Source organism: Lampris incognitus, chromosome 3 (assembly GCF_029633865.1).
Source record: "Lampris incognitus isolate fLamInc1 chromosome 3, fLamInc1.hap2, whole genome shotgun sequence".
Taxonomy (NCBI): domain Eukaryota; kingdom Metazoa; phylum Chordata; class Actinopteri; order Lampriformes; family Lampridae; genus Lampris; species Lampris incognitus.
Window position 1 is genome coordinate 33,841,829 of NC_079213.1, and position 14,967 is coordinate 33,856,795.

Sequence of the window (14,967 nt, forward strand, 5' to 3'; positions counted from 1 at the left end):
ACCCCATTCGGCCTATTTGAATTCCTACGAATGCCATTTGGACTCAAAAACGCGGCCCAGTCCTTTCAGCGGCTGATGGATTCAGTGCTCCGTGGCCTTCCTTTCATCTTCGTCTATTTGGACGACATACTCATCGCCAGCGCCTCCGAGGAAGAACACCTGTCCCATCTTCATGCCCTCTTCACACGCCTCAGCCAGCATGGGCTGATCGTCAACCCGGCGAAGTGCCGGTTCGGGCTGACAGCCATTGATTTCCTCGGGCACCGCATCACCGGGGACGGGGCAGTCCCCCTGCCCTCAAAGGTGGAAGCGGTGGCGGCCTTTCCGCGCCCCCAAACAGCTCGTGCGCTCAGGGAGTTCATCGGGATGGTGACATTCTACCACCGCTTCATTCCTCGAGCCGCCTTTATCATCCGGCCACTGTACGAGGCGCTGAAAGGCATGTCCCCCAACCAGGCGGTCGACTGGACAGCAGAGCGGGACCGTGCGTTCACCGAGACTAAAGCTGCGCTCTCCCAGGCTACCCTGCTAGCGCATCCTTCACCTACAGCGCCTATTTCCATAACCACGGATGCATCGGACTATGCTGTTGGTGCGGTTCACGAACAGTGGGTGGGGGGGGCTTGGCAGCCTTTGGCCTTTTTCAGTCGCCAGCTTACACCCCGAGAGCGCAAGTATAGTACTTTTGACAGGGAACTCCTCGGTCTCTGGCTCGCCGTCCGGCATTTCCGTTTCCTGCTAGAGGGCCGCGAGTTTACTGCGTACGTGGACCACAAGCCCCTCACGTTTGCCATGTCCAAGACGGCCGAGCCATGGTCCGCTCGCCAGCAGCGACAACTCTCCTACATTTCGGAATTCACTACCGACATCCAGCACGTCGCTGGTAAGTCTAACCAGGTAGCTGACTGCCTGTCTAGGGCAGTGATTGGAGCGGTCCACCTAGGCCTTGACTATGCACAGATGGCTGCTGACCAGGCCACGGACCCGAGCATCCTCCGTCTCCGGGCCTCCGACACGGGGCTCCGCCTGCAGGACGTTCCTTTCAGCGACACAGGTGTCACCCTCCTGTGTGACGTCTCCACAGGACAGCCCAGGCCCATCGTCCCGCACAGCTGGAGACGCCCCGTATTTGAAGCTGTGCACGGCCTCTCTCATCCAGGCGGTAAGCCATCCGTGCGCCTGACCTCTGCTAAGTTTGTGTGGGAGGGACTTAAGAGAGACGTGAAAGCGTGGGCCGACTCGTGTGTTGCCTGTCAGCGGGCTAAGATACACCGCCACATTAAGGCGCCCCTGGAACGCTTCGCAGTGCCGGAGAGACGATTTGACCATGTCCACGTCGACCTGGTTGGTCCCCTACCCCCCTCCCATGGGTTCACCTACCTCTTCACTGTGGTAGACAGGACTACGCGCTGGCCTGAAGCTGTTCCCCTGGCATCCACGACGTCTGCTGATGTGGCCCGGGCTTTTATTGGGTCGTGGGTCTCACGTTTCGGTACGCCTTCCGACCTTTCATCTGACCGTGGGCCACAGTTTACCTCAGAGCTATGGAATGCTGTGGGTGAGGCTCTGGGCGTCAAGCTTCATCGCACTACCGCCTACCACCCTCAGGCGAACGGCCTATGTGAGCGCTTCCACCGGTCCATGAAGGCTGCGCTTCGGGCTACTCTCAAGGACTGCAACTGGGTTGACAAGCTCCCATGGGTCATGCTGGGCCTGCGGACCGCCCCGAAGGAAGACCTACAAGCCTCCTCTGCGGAGCTGGTGTACGGCACGCCGCTGCGAGTCCCAGGCGATTTCATGCCCAATGCAACGCGTCCCTGGTCAGCTGTGGACCAACGAGCCTCCTTGCTGGACGGGGTCAGAGCTTTCACACCCGTCCCTACCGCCCAACACGGCGCTCCGGTGTCCCAGGTGCCCCCAGGTCTGCAGTCAGCGGACTACGTGTTCATCCGTCACGACGCACACCGCCCCCCTCTGCAACCCCCTTATGACGGCCCCTTCCGCGTCCTGGAACGGGGAACTAAGCACCTGGTGGTGGATTTTGGGGGCACGGCCGAGCATGTTTCAGTGGACCGAGTTAAACCCGCACACCTGGACTTGACGCAGCCGTTGGAGTTAGCCCAACCTCCTCGTCGCGGTCGTCCCCCGGCTCCGCCTCCTCCCCCCGTGGAGGCCCGAGCTGCCTCTTCTGCTCCTCAGGCCGACCTCCACAGGCCCGTGTCAATGCCTCCCACAGACACTCCGGCCCCTGTTATCCGGAGCCGCCGCGGACGGCCTGTCGTCCACCCGCGCCTGCCTGACTTCGATTACTAGGGCGAATTCTGGGGGGGCTCATGTGGTGGACACGTATTGGGGACAGAATTCAACCCAGGAACTAAGGGTTAAGTCATGGTTGCCCTGGCAGGTTAACGCAGGGTTAAGTTATGGTTGTCCAGCCAGTTTTCTGGTTATTCTTGCCACCTCCGCTCAGTCGAGCTGTGGGTTTTGTTTGTCTCGCTGATTTACCGTGGATTAAAGAAAGTTGCCTACACGGCTAAAGTGTGAACCTACGGTCTTCTCCGTTACTTCGGCTCTACAATAGATCAGTATAATCTAGAAAACTAAAAATGAAAAACGTGATAAGTAACGTTACTGAGATGAGTATTAATACTCTTCACTACCTCTTGATATACACACACAGTGGATATTCATAACTGCTTACAAGTTAACTGCTGTCATTAACAAGCATAACACGTAATGTGCAGCGCTGTATGTTATGGAAGACTGTGATAAGAGGGCTTTTAATGTACTATTCTAACGGGTGCTTCATATCAATCTCTAATCATCATCTTATCTTATTAAGCAGGCTAATCTACATGCAAATATGCAGCCTTGTATCGTCTGGTGTAAAATACAATAAAAAAACGTCACGTAATGTGCAGCGTTGTACAGTGATATAAACATAGTATATAAATATGTAGCCCGTGGAATTAGATACCACACAGGACACAATTACTTCCGGGGTTCTTGTAGCTTTAATTTTATTGTTTGAACCTTCGAATGCAGATCGTTTTACTGAGTGCATAAATTCCTGTTTCTTTCGAGCAAACAGCTCATAAATGTTCACAGATGTGGCAAGTTTAACAGAAAAGATTTTAAAAGGAAAATAAATACAACATACAACATACGGTGCAAAATACGGCAGTGGACTATGTATGTTAAACAGGGTTTAACAAAGACGTGGAACTTCCTGAAGATCGCGCAACTTCTCACTCTGTCAGTTACCTTTAAACAGAATTAAAATGCATATAAAACCTTTACATCCCAAATACAATGGCATGGTGTGGCTTTATTCACGCCAACATTACGTTGTCATGCCTGCAATGGCGAACAGTGGTCGACGGCTCGCGCCCAAAAACACCGAACATCAACTCCAGTAGCGTCTAAATCAAACCATCTTGTCAAATTACCGACATACAATATTGTTTGGAATAATGTTACAGGTATATTTCACAAGATATTTACCCTTACTTACTGCGGAGTCAGAGCACCGTCACACCGCAATCTTCAGGTGGTCCACACAAGAAAAAAAGAAAGAATACCCAAGATGCACTTGGATAACTTGCACGGAGTTACAATAAAAGTCCGCAACACTGCCACTTACTGGTCAAAACATGCAATGACAACCAAAACTATAAAAATACACTCACAATCTGCTTCACAATTTAACTACATCAAATGACATTTTACATGGCTTGACAGTGTAACAATTACATATATTAACAGTTAAACTATACTAAATTTAAGTGGAAAATCATTTAACATATTTAACAGATTTACCACCCGGCTACAAATATAATCAAATAAAAGTCACATTACCGTTCCCGCTGAATGTTGAAACAGTCAGCTGTTCTAGAGAGACGGCTGTTCTCTCTCTCTCTCTCCATCCCGTGTGTCTTTCCATTGAGCTGTTACGCTGAGAGCGCCCCCTGCAGGTTTGGAGCGTTGAAGCGTTTTTCTTTTGAAGATCGTTTCTTGGTTTGTGTCGTTTTGTGCTTTGCATCGTTTCTCTATTTGCAGCGCGTTTGATGATGCTGCATTTGTCTTTGTTTTTTGCAGCACGTTTTTTCATTTGCACCACGTTCCTCTTTTTGTACCTCGTTTAGACTTGTGTTTGAGTTTGTGAATTTGAATCGTTTCTGTACTTGAAGCTGTTTTCCTTAACTGAGACGCATTATGCCGTTGCAGTGCGTTTGGCCCTTGTCGGCCACCGTAGATACGGGGGTTAATGACATGCTGCAGGAGTACAGGTCGGGGAGGTGTTTCTGCACGGACGAGAGAGGGGAGGGACGGTGGACGACGAAGCCGGAAGTTAGCGGCGAGTGAGCGCGATACAGATAACGTCTGTGTTGTATGTTAAGTTTAGAGTGCACAATCCATTGTGTAATTTATGTCTTAGGATTTTTTACACAACAGTCGGAGTGAGAGTATAAATTATATATTGGCGGAACGTGAGGAATTTCTACCCGAAATTCAAAGAGCGTTTAGGTGTGTGCTACTGCTAATGCTAATGCTAAGCGCTGGACGTGTAGCATAGAGTCTGTTCATTACCCGTGGACGGACATTTGCTAGCTTAAATTTAACTAGCTCAGTTGAACGGTTGGAGGGGTGAGCTGCTGCTTCCAACCACCAGAGGGCAGAGCAGAGACCTGGGACGAGGTTTGTAGCGACCAGGGCTTCACTCACCGTGTTTGTGGCGACGCGGGAGAGAGGATAGACATCAGACGGTGACTGTGCGAGATGCCGACCTGCTGCTAAACCTGCTGCTAAACCTGCAACCGGGACGGGTGAAGAAAGACCAATCGGGAACATCGTCTCAGGTACCACATTTGTTCCTCTGCTCACGGAGGAGTGAAGGGGCCATTAAGTTTTGGGCCACAACGATCACAAGCACCGAACCAGGCCTGCAACTTTATATTTTGTTTTAACGTAATTTTGGTTTTACCGGCTTTAGGGGACAGTATCCAGGTTAAATTTAAGTGACATTGAGATTGGTTAATTGTGATTTTCTAGGAGAATCCATTTGGGTGTTAAAGTGTAGTGTTTTGTTATGCACTTAGTGTTGAAAAACCTTAACAGGGTTTTCTTGAAGAAAGGGAAATTTCAGTTTGAGAACATTCCTATTATTATTTTATTTTTCCATTTGAAATCAAAACCCATTCTTTAGTTAAGTAAATAATTGAGTCTTATTTTTGTATAAAACCCGAGTTGTGTGATTTTATTATACTTACTTGCTTAGAGGGAATGATCTCATATTGAAGGAGACATACAGACACATTTGGTTAGAAATCTTTATTAAAGCCATAACTTTAAAGGTAAGTTCATAATAGGCAGGTTTGAACACCTCCAGCTGTGTACTGTAAAAAGGGACCCAGGACAATAATTAAAACTGAGTTATTCAGGGTCAAAATTTATTAAAAGAACCCAGAAGCCCTGCCCTTATTAATATAACTGTTGAGAGGAGCGCTACAAATATAAATCATCAGAGAGGCTTGAACTTGTAGTATTAAAATGGGCAGATGAAAGACAGGATCACTTGAAGAAATGTACCTGTTAAGTGTCTTGACGCATGCTCAATAATCCAGGTAAGGAAATGCCAGAAACTTGAACTAGTTCATTAGTGGGAGAAACGTTCCATCACTCATCTAAATGACTTCGTCACTCTCAACTGACTGCAGGTACCCCACCCTTACAAACTGCACAGTTGCATAGCAACCGAAACCAGACTAGAGCCTTGCTTGTGTTGTATTAACTCTCAGATGTACGTTGCTTTGGATAAAAGCGTCTACTAATTTAAATCGTACATTGTAGATTGTAAATCCACTGCAGGCTTGAGACCATTCACAAGAGAGGACCAAGGAAAGGTTTATGTGTCTGTAGCTACAATGGGTTATTTTCAATCACGTGACTTTTTCATTGACAACGAACAGCTCCGCCATGTTGGAGGACAGCCAGACATTAGCAACCATACCACGCCACTGTTTACACTGAAGTTCTCAATCGCAGCGCAGAAATTAACCATTGTAAAATATCGAACCACGAGAGCTGTTCTGTAATGTAGCGAAGAGGCTACCCCGTTAGAATTGTGCCCTCCTGTTTTACCCATCAGGCACTGCGTTCAGATTGTCAGTTATGTTATTAAATGTTTTGCAAGTGTTTTATGTGGTTTCATGTGTTTATGTGATTACTATTTAGTGTGGTATAATTGTAGTTATCGTACTGTTATGTTGTGTAACTTTGGTACTGAAACCATGATCAGCATTGTTGTTCAGGTAGATGACCACCATGTAATGTGTCACAGTTCTCTTAAGTTCTCGTCTCTACGTGAGTTCAACTAAGGAGACTTAAAAGTTTCTTGTGACGTTACTTCAACGTTCACGACACTGGTGTCAGAGGTGGGATCGCAGCAAATATCCACAAACCGAAGATGGCAGCGTCAAGAAGTAAATTCGACCAGGAGCTCCGCGAGATGGATGACTTCACTGGGCGTCTTGAAACAGAACTTGCCCGGGGGAAGAACACCGACGCTCGGAAGATGCCCCGCGGAGGAAGGGCCGACGGAGCCAGCGCTCCCCGTCATGCGGGGCCCGGCACGGCCGGCCGGCTCAGCGTCTCATCGCCGTCCGCCGCCCATCCACTACCAACCGCCGCCATTACGTCACTGGTCACCGTCACCAGTTCGCTGACCAACGTCACTAGGACCCCAGCACCCCCTGCTAATGCGATGCTGCCATCACCAAGGATCTTCAAGCTCCCACGGTATGCTGGCATCACGGCCCTGGAGCCATACCTAGCTCAAGTAAAACTGGCAGCAAGGCACAACCATTGGCGCACCCAAGACACTGCTGCTCATGTTGCCCTGGCGCTCGAAGGGAATGCGCTGCAGGTATTGCTCGACCTTACGCCATCGGAACAGCAGGATTACGAGTCACTGGCCGCCGCTTTAGAACGACGCTTTGGTCAACGGGTTTCTACTGACAGCATGCGAGACCGACTGGCTCGCCGGTGCCGCCAAGAGGGCGAGACCCTGCTGCTATGCAGCAGATTTCGCTTCTTTGCACATCGTGGCTACCCCACCTTTGATCCAGCAGCTCGTGAAGAGTTAGCCCTGAGTGCCTTCACCCAGGGGCTCACCCCAGAGAGGTTGAAGGAGCACCTCTGCATCACGGCACCTACGACCTTCAAGACTGCGTTGGAAGAGGCAGAGAGGGTGGAGGCTGTGTTGGCCCCACACAACCAACCAAGACCCCGAGTGCATCAGGCTGAGGTCCACGAAGATGAGGGAGACGTCGAAAGAGGGGTCGTCTGCCAGGCTCTTCCGTCACCACGGCGAAAGCAGCCAGGCCGACGCCAACCACCCTTCAGACCCTGGACGCCTAATGATCCATGCTACCGCTGTGGAGAAGTGGGGCACAGGGCCCGTGACTGCCCTGCCCCTGCACCACGACACCGTAGCGCTCCCCAGTCGGAAAACTAGAGTGGGGTGGCACCGCGGGGAGACTACCACCCAGCCAACCGACCATATCCCCCATTGAGAACTCTTCCCATATTGGCATAGTCGGCAATGCACACGGCCTCTACCTTTGCTGCTCCATTGATGGACACTGCTGCTGGACCCTTGTGGACACAGGGTCCACCATCTCCATTGTGCGTCCAGGGGTGCTGCCAGAGACAGAGTGGAGGCCCACCACCTGTAAAATCAGAACTGTGATCAGGGAACTAACCGGCATGCTGGGGAAGAGAGCACTGCAGGTGCAGGCAGGGAAAGTCGCAGCCACCCACGAGTTTTGGTTGGCTGAAATACAAGACCCCTGCATCATCGGGCTGGAGTTGCTGACTCGCTGGGGGGCTCTGGTCAATGTGTGACATAATATCATTCACTTCGGCACAGAGACCCTGGCCCTTCGGCGCCGTCCAGAGAGGAAAGTGGGACGTATCCACATCCAGCCAACTCCACCTGTCACTACACCGCCGCCGTCGACCCCACCCCCACTGTCACCACCACTGCCACCCGAGGTGATGACGACACTGCCCGGCCCACCAACAATGACGACGACCCCCATCGAGTCTACCATTCCTCAGACACCCTCACTGGACACTGTTGCCGCCATCCAGGATCTGTATCAGCGGAGCAGTGAAGGGCTGGACCCTCAGCAGAGCCAACAGCTGAGAGACCTGCTCCAACAGTTCACTGAGATTTTCGCTGCACGCAAGGAGGGGTGCACCCAGACCAACCTGGTGCAGCACACAATCGACACTGGCACAACTCCTCCCATTAGACTGCGACCCTACCGGTTAGCGCTTGCCAAGCGTGAAGCTGCAGAGCGGATGATTCTAGAGATGGCGCGGCCGGGGTGATAGAGCCAACCAACAGCCCTTGGGCCGCCCCTACCATCCTGGTCAAAAAGAAGGATGACACCTGGAGGTTCTGTGTGGACTTTCATCAACTGAACAGTGCAACTCGCAAGGACGCCTATCCCTTGCCCCGCATTGACGACGTTCTGGACCACATCGCAGGGTCACAGTGGTTCGGCTCACTTGACCTACGGAGCGGTTACTGGCAGGTGGAGCTGGCACCAGAAGCCAGACCCAAGGCAGCCTTCACCATCGTCCAGGGACTCTGGCAGTTTCGTGTGATTCCCTTTGGTCTCTGCAATGCCCCTGCCACATTCGAGAGACCAATGGAGAGGGTGCTGGCTCACATCCCCCGCAACCGGTGCATGGTTTACCTTGACGACCTTCTGGTTCATGCCGCTAGCTTCGAGCTGGCCCTAGAGAACCTCCGTCAGGTCATCCAAGCCATTCGGGGGGCGGGCCTGCGCCTGCACCCCAAGAAATGCAACCTCCTTCGACGTGAGACCAAGTTTTTGGGCCATGTGGTGGGGGCAGAGAGCGTGGCCCCTGATCCTACTAAGGTGGGGGCGGACAAGAAAGGGCCAGTTCTGTGAAACGTCAGCAAGGTGCGCAGCTTCACGGGGCTCGTCTCCTGCTACCGACGTTTTGTCCGCAACTTTGCCTCCATTGCCAGTCCCCTACACTGTCTAACCGAGAAGGGACGGGAGTTCAACTGGGACAACAACTGTGCAGCCACCTTTGCCCGGCTCCGCACCGCCTTGATCACTGCACCCATCCTGATCCTAAGTGCCGCTTCATCGTGGACACAGACGCCAGCGATGTGGGGCTGGGGGCTGTCCTGTCTCAGGAGGTTGCTAGGGGAGAGAGAGTCGTGGCCTGCTACAGTCGTGCCTTGAACCGCCCCGAACGCAATTACTGCGTTACATGACGCGAGCCCCTGGCGGTGGTCGCGGCGTTCGATCATTTTCGCCCCTATCTCTATGGCCAGGCCTTTCTCCTGTGGACGGATCATGCGGCCCTGGTCTGGCTGCTCAGCGTTGAGGAGCCCGAAGACCAGGTGGCTAGATGGATTGAGGAGCTGCAGAGCTACGATTTCGAGACCCAGCACCGAGCCGGGTGCCGGCACAGCAATGCAGATGCCCTCTCCCGTCCTCCCTGCAAGGACTGCAGACACTTTGAGCGCCAAGAGGAGCGAGACAGAGCAATCCTCCAAGTGTCCACCACGCGGCAGATTGAGCCAGAGGAGGAGTGGCTGATGGCAATGGACAAGCAGGAGTGGCAAGCAGCGCAGGATAGTGATCCCACCCTGGCCAGGGTGGGACAGTGGGTCGACGCCAAGGCACGCCCCCACTGGCAAGCTGTCTCTGCCATGTCGGTGGAGACCAAGGCTTACTTTTCCCAGTGGGCCACCTTGGCCCGGCGTGATGGACTGTTGTACCGGGTGTGGCAAGCGCCGGGCCGAGGAAGAAGTGTGTGGCAGTTACTGGTGCCCAAGGACTGGCTCCAACGAGTGCTACGGGCGGCCCACGGCTCGGTGGGGGCGGGTCACTATGGGGTGGCCAAGACGCTGAACAAACTGCGCCAATTCTACTGGGCCAGATACAGGCACGACACTGAACTTTTTGTGCACTGTTGTGATGCCTGCACCGCCAAGAAAGGACCAACCCGACGCTCCCATTCCCCTCTACAACAATACCAGGTGGGGGCCCCCATGGAGCGGGTCGGTGTGGACCTCCTTGGCCCATTTCCCACCACAGACAACGGAAACCGCTACGTCCTGGTGGCCATGGACTACTTTACCAAATGGCCTGAGGTGTATGCGGTCCCAGACCAGAGCGCTGACACTACAGCCGAGCGGCTGTTGTGTGAGATGTTCTGTCGGTTCGGTGCGCCCGAAGAAATACACAGCGATCAGGGGTGGAACTTCGAGGCACAGGTGTTCGCTGAGGTGTGTCAATGCATGGGGGTGAAGAAGACCAGGACAACATCCCTCCACCCCCAGAGCGACGGACTGGTGGAGAGGTTCAATCGTACGCTTACAACACAACTTGCTATTGTCACCTCACGGCACCAGCGAGACTGGAACTGTCATCTACCCCTGGTCCTGTGGGCGTACCGGTCGGCAGTACAAGAAAGTACTGGTTGTACGCCGGCCGCGCTCATGAGAACTGCGGACTCCTGTGGACTTAGCCTTTGGCACGCCCTCTTGCACTGACCTTCCCAAGATACCCGGCTTCGAGTACCTGCGGGACATCCAACAACGGCTGGCTGAGGCAGACGAGTTTGCTTGGCAGCATCAGGAACAGGCAGGTGCGAAACAAAAGCGGGCGTATGACGCTCGTTGTCAGGGCCGCTCCTTCACCCCGGGAGCGAAGGTGTGGGTCTTCAACCCAACTCGGAAGAGAGGAGTCTCACCCAAGCTCGCGAGCCAGTAGGTGGGGGCTCTGTGAGGTGTTGGAGCAGCTTTCGGATGTGGTGTACCGGGTGAAACTGTGTGCCCGGGAGCTGGTGGTAGTTCTGCACCGGGACCGTTTGGCACCTTACCTGCCCTTGGCTGAAGAACCTACAGATCAATTTAGCCCACCCGGGACGGTCCCTCCTACACCCACAAGCCCTACCAACCGGACGGACAGTGGGGAACAGGGACCCGTGCCTACGCGGCAGCGGAGACGGCTTCCCCTTCGCTATAGGGACTTTGTTGTCGGCTGAGGACAGGCGACACGCTGGAGGGGGTAATGTAGCGAAGAGGCTACCCCGTTGGAATTGTGCCCTCCTGTTTTACCCATCAGGCACTGCGTTCAGATTGTCAGTTATATTATTAAATGTTTTGCAAGTGTTTTATGTGTTCATGTGTTTTCTATTTAGTGTGGTATAATTGTAGTTATCGTTCTGTTATGTTGTGTAACTTTGGTACTGAAACCATGATCAACATTGTTGTTCAGGTAGATGACCCCCATCTATTGTGTCGCATTTCTGTCAAGTTCCCGTCTCTGCGTGAGTTCAATAAAGGAGATTGGAAAGTTACTTTTGACATTACTTCCACGTTCGCCACAGTATGAATGAAACCTTGAAACAAATTCTGTCACACTAACTCTTCAGAAAACGTTTAGCATCTCGTAGTGACAGCAACACTGTATCCTATGAATTGGAGCCGCTGTCCTCCAACATGGCGGATATGTTGCCGTCACGTGATACGTGACGTAATATGAGACTAACCCATAACGGCTGCCGGGCATGCTTGCAGGAGTGTGTTTTGTATTAATCCTTAATTAATTCCTTAGACGGTTATTTCTAAAGCTAACCGTTTAAAGAATGTAACATCTTGAAGCCGTTATATTTGGTCATTGGTTGACAGAAACATTAATTATTCAACCACCTGGAAAATCTTCTCAAAAAACAAAACATATTCAACAAGAAGCAAAATGTGCAATCTGTCTAACTGAAAAATATTTTATCATTTGCAGACCAGCAATGTCCACATGGAATAACAGGAATGACTTGGCCAGCAGTTGCAGACAGAGATTATAAACATCCATTTTGTAATTATGGATAATGCCAATGGACAAATGCCATTAACTTTAAATGCAACCTCCCATCCCCCTACCCCTCCTACTGGACGGTTAGCGATCACGTGTATTTGAATGTAGGCACCTCCCCCTTCCCCATTGGACGTTGTGCACGTGATGTGCGCGGCTAGACAGTTAATATTGTAACGTGCACGGATAAATAAGACTCGCTAGCCCTTGGCTAACGGGTCAGACCCTTTAGTCGACTGATCAGCGTTGTCGCCCATAGTGCGGGAGATCCGGGTCCACGTCCTGGCTGCGGCGGTTCCCGGCTGCCCCCCGAATTCGCCACATTGGTGTCAGAAGTGGGATGGTGAGAGCGTGAGGCCGTCGGGAGCGCGTGCGCCCAGAGGCGTGAGGGAGCTGATGTGCTGGAGGGCGGGGACGCTTCAGGAATGGATTATTATGTTGCTGCTTGTTTGCTGAGCACGTTCCCTACGGCTGAGGGTTTCGTTTAATGAAGTTAATATAAAACTATATAACCTGCAGATTATTGTTTTGATTAATCGATTTATCGTTTAGTTTATAAAATGACAATAATAATGACAGATGACCATTACAAGTTCCCAGAGCCCACAGTGGTGTCTTACAACTGTTTCCTTAGTTTGACCAGCTGCTAAAAAATAAATAAATACAATAAAATAAAAAACAAAAAACCCGGAAGTGTTCGTTTTATTATTATATGAATGGGAGATAAGTAAGAAAATCTCAGTCAGTGAGCTTGAGGTTAGCGCAGCTGATAACAACACACACATGCACACACACGTGTGAGCACACACACACACACACACACACACACACACACACACACACACACACACACCATCATCATCATCATTCGCGGTCACTTGGGGTCGACTATGACTGTCCTCCTTCTAGGTCCTTGTGGGTCTTCAGGTGGGCGTAGATGCCGATCCTGGAGCCACATATTTCGAGGCAATGTGGGCAAGGGTGTGCAGAAGTGGTTGAGGGTGTGGTTTGGGCCTTTCTGGTAAGTCACTCCTTTCTGATTCTCCGCTTGTTTTCAGCAGCATGGTGGAGGTGATGGTTGTAGCGGTGTAGCGTGCAGCACCCTCATGGACAGCCAGTCTCCAGGCCCCCCTGTTTTTCGCTGCTTGTTCCCAGGTGTTAAGGTCGATGCCAAACCTTTTGATACGGGCCTTGATGTTATCTTTATATCGCTTCTTTTGTCCTCCTGGGGCATGGCGTCCTGTCACGAGCTGAGAGTAAAGGACTTGTTTCAGGAGGCGAGAGTCAGACAGGTGGAAGACATGGCCAGTCCATCTCAGCTGATGTTGTGCGATGGTGGCGGTTATAGTAGGCACTATGGTAGGATGCTGAAGTTGGTGTGTTTGTCCTCGCAGCTGGTCTTAAGGATCTTCCTGAGGCATCACTGTTGGTATGCCTTGAGTGCCTTCAGGTGCCTGCTCCATGTGGTCCAGGTTTCTGACCCCTACAGTAGGGTGGGCAGCAGATTTTTTTGTTCTGGCCTGAAGGTCGTGGTTTTCCAAAACCCTTTTTCTCAATCATGAGGAGACCCGGCTGGAACAACTGAGACGATGGTGTATTTCAATATCAATGTTGGCTTTGGAGGAGAGCAGGCTGCCAGGATGTGGGAACTGTTCCATATTTTCGAGTCTGGTGGTGTCTACAGAGATGGATGGGGGCAGAGCAGGCATATTTCTGTTGGGTGGGGGCTGGTAGAGGTCTTTTTTATGTTAATGGCCAGGCCAGGAAAGGTGTCTAGTATGCTCTGTACTTCCTCTTCTACGGGGGACACTAAGGCGTTGCCATCAGTGTGCTGCAGCTCAGTGATGGATGGGTGGGTGGATGGATGATGGACCATTAAGATCCGCAGACGAGCCCTGCTGGTTGGACCCAGGTCGCAGTTTGTCACAAAGGGTGTCGGGCTTGGGACTCTGCCTACTGAACTCAGACACACTAAGTCTCCAGCTTCTTTTAAATCTCTTCTTAAAACTTTTCTCTTTTGGAAAGCTTTTGGAAATGTTGGATATTTGTTTATTTATTTACGCTGTTTCTATTTCCGTCCCTATTTATTTGGTCTTATTCATGTATTGTCTTTACCTCCTCTGTGCTTGTGTCCTTTAGTGTTATTCTCAATTTTGCTTTGTCTGGTTTTATTTCTTTTGTAAAGCACTTTATAACATTAAGAAGAGTGCTATATAATGTATCAGAGGAGGCATGTGGTAGTCTGCAGGCCTCCTCCCCGGATCAGCAGGAGGGGGTGGAGCAGCGACCGGGATGGCTCGGAGGAGTGGGGTAATTGGCCGGATACAACTTGGGGGGGGGGGGGTGCTATATAAAAAGTTTATGAATACATTATTATTATTGTTATTATTATTATTATTATTAATCACATATCTGTATATTCATCACTCATCTGGATGTTATCACTCATCTATTTATTTATGTATTTGTTTGTCTATCTATCTATCTATCTATCTATCTATCTATCTATCTATCTATCTATCTATCTATCTATCTATCTATCTATCTATCTATCTATCTATCTATCTATCACTCAGGTGTATGTATTTATCCACCAATATGTATTTAAAACTAATCTTTATGTATTTATCACTTAGCTGGATGTATTTATTACCATCATATATTTTTCACTCATCTGTATGTCTTTAACACAATATGTATTTAGCGCTCATCTGTATCGCTGATAGTGCAAGACATCATTCATGTGTCTTGACTGCCCCCTTGTGTTGTAGTGTATTAGTACTCAACAAATAAACGCCCATATTATGCCTTCAGTACATATTATACTCAAACGTTAACGCTGCAGTATTTAAATACATATAAAATATGCAATATTTAACTACACAATACTATCCCCAGTAAGAAATAAAATGTATAAAGAAGTAACATATAGACAGCTCTTTTTTGAGATACCATTACTGATACCTTTCATTGTTTTTTGGGGTTTTTTTGTGTTTTTTTTTTGAAGGGGAAAGTATTGGATGGGTTATGTTTGATG